This window comes from Poecilia formosa, unplaced genomic scaffold (assembly GCF_000485575.1).
Source record: "Poecilia formosa unplaced genomic scaffold, Poecilia_formosa-5.1.2 Scaffold464, whole genome shotgun sequence".
In the NCBI taxonomy this organism is placed as follows: Eukaryota; Metazoa; Chordata; class Actinopteri; order Cyprinodontiformes; family Poeciliidae; genus Poecilia; species Poecilia formosa.
The window spans coordinates 221,452-224,195 of record NW_006800403.1 but is presented as its reverse complement, the minus strand read 5'-3'; positions in this window follow the sequence as shown (position 1 = coordinate 224,195).

The following is a 2,744-nucleotide window of genomic DNA, read 5'->3' as shown; positions in this document are numbered from 1 at the left end:
ATATTTGATTTACATATTTGTTGAAACTCCCATGTTTGTGACAGTATGATATGAGACCGATAATCTGTGAAAAAATTGAGCACCTTTGTCGTCTTCCAGTGCTATCTAGAGACAACCAATCAGAGCCAGGAGGTGGATCTTAGCACTGCAAAGACCCCGAGGCGCTGCTCGTCCCTCCTTCCTTGCTCTCTGCTGCGCTGCAGCTAGCACAGCCTGTCATGAATTCTAATACTAGTTAGGAGGTGTGAGGGAGGCAGAATTTTGCTTGCATGACATCACAGTGCAAGGGGTCCATACAACTTTGTATCTTTAGGTTTTAGGATTCCTTACCTGTAAATTCCACAAAATGCCAATGGAAGTTCTGGAAATATTTATAGTTTCTAGAAAATAGACTATAAACCCCAAAACTTTAATATATATTGCTCTTTGTATTTTACAGAAAACATTCTAAAGTTTTATTCTTGTGATTTGCAAACTTAAAATAAATGTAAGCAAAGTAATTTCTGTGATTTATTATTTAAAAACGTCCCAATTTTCTGTCATTTTTTTTTTTTGTACATAGAACATTTTGGTTTGTTTTAGAGGTTTTTGTCTTTTTGGTCCTTTTAAAAAAATCATTCAAATGTGCTGTGGTGCATTTTGTCTGCTCAGTTCGGGAGCCTCTTACGTGAGACTCGTTCCAAAAAAAGGGACGCTGTTCAAACACCACTGCAACACAAACACTCTTCATTCATTCATTCCTGTGGAGCAGGAAGACCTCTAAATCTGTCTGAAGCTGTTTTTACTCCCAGACTCCCTCCAGGTGGGACACCTCTAATAAAACCCACAGGCTGCACTGAGGAAAACTCCCACAGACAGACTTGCAGTGTAAGCAAGGACTCCTAAGAGTGAGCTGAACATTACCAGCCCAGTAAATTGGTCTTCCACTCCACAATAAATGAAATGTATGTGCATCATTGGCCTTTCTTTTGTAGAAGGAGATAAAAAAAAAACAAAAGTAAATACAGATGGACCTGGATAAGATGGGGTTTGGAAAAAGCCGAATCTTAGAGATTGCTTTGAAGGTCAGCTGCAACAGGAGTACATTCAGCGCTACTGATGATAACTCCCGGATAACAGTGACCTTTTGGGCTGCAGGATACAGAAGCGTCACGCCTCGCTGCTATCAGTGTGCTATCTGTAACAACGGCTGTGGCAAAACATCTAGTTTTTTTAGACCCTTTAGGTAGACAGACAGGTGATACAAGTGTTGCTCATGACAAATAATATTCCATACTGTAGCTTAGTTATGTAGAACAAACACAGACCAATCATTTGGTTGACAGTTTAATAGGGTTTTCAACACTGTTTCAATGCAGTGAGGAAACTGGAAAATCCAGAACGCTTTTCTTACTTATTAGCAATGTTTCGTATACTGAATGTAGTAAGTAAATGACAGAAAACATGATAGTGATCCCCCACATGCTACTGATAAACATTCAAGCTTAGTGAACATGCTGCTGACTCACCACAGGTTATTGACTACATTGCAGCTTTCTTTAGCATTAATGATAATTTTTTGCATCAGAACGCTTGATTAAAAACCGATGGGCACACTTTGGCAGGCCCCGGTTAAATTTCTTCTGGAATTTTGTAGTTCTTATATTGATATTGATGAACAGACACACTTTTACAGTGTTTTATTAAATAAAATATTTACATAATTCCATAATTTAATGTACATTTAATGTTTCAAGACAAATAATTTTCTTGTATTTATTTTTTATACATTATTGAGAAATGACTTTTCATTCATATATCAGTCATTGTCAAACATTAAACTACATTTTTCTTACTTTTTTCCAGAGAAAAAATATTACAGTATGCATCAACTCTGCTATTGACAGCAAAGAGTGAAAATAATTCTAACAGAGTAAATTATTTTTATTTCATTACATAAGCTGTACTAATACTTCAGATTGAGATATTTAAAAATACACAAAAAGTGGAAGAATAAAACATTTATTTATTATACTGGGAACACTGGTCATAGGCAGGGCTTCAGTCTGCTGGTCACTCTGGGAGAACTCCAATGACTTCTGAGACGTCCTGGTTCACAGGCTAAAGCCAAGGATGAAAGAGAAATTATCCAAAAGTGTAATAGAAAATACATTTATGTTTCCTTTAAATGTTGGGCTCTGACTCGTAGCATCTTTATAGCTAAATAAAGCTAAATACTGACATGGTGAAGCTGAGCTGTGAAACAGACTGAAGAAGAGTCTGTTTCACAGTCTGTTTCACAGACTGTGAAACAGACTGTGTTTCACAGTCTGATAAGTCAGTCTGATCCTGACTGATCAGACTGACAGTCAGGATCAGTCAGTCTGATCCTGACTGATCAGGATTAATTAACTTCTCCTCTTAACAGTGGTTTCTCATCAGCTCTCTCTCATTAGAAAACAGTATGAAAACGTTAGCTGCTACGCTAACAACCAGCAGTTACTTCAGGCCAATTTAACTACATAGGAAATATTTTTCAGTTGTTTAGAAGCGAATTTCTGGCTGCAAAGTCAAATAATTCTGATCTTTCACCTTTACTTCTAAAAGGTAATGCCAATGAATCCAGTTTGTTTCGTAAAAGCTGAAACAAGTCCACACAACAGGACTTAAGGAGCTCCGATCTCCCTGCTGCCACATACCGTGTTTCCCCGAAAGTAAGACGGTGTCATACTTTCTTTTTATCCCCAAAAGCCCCACTATGTCTT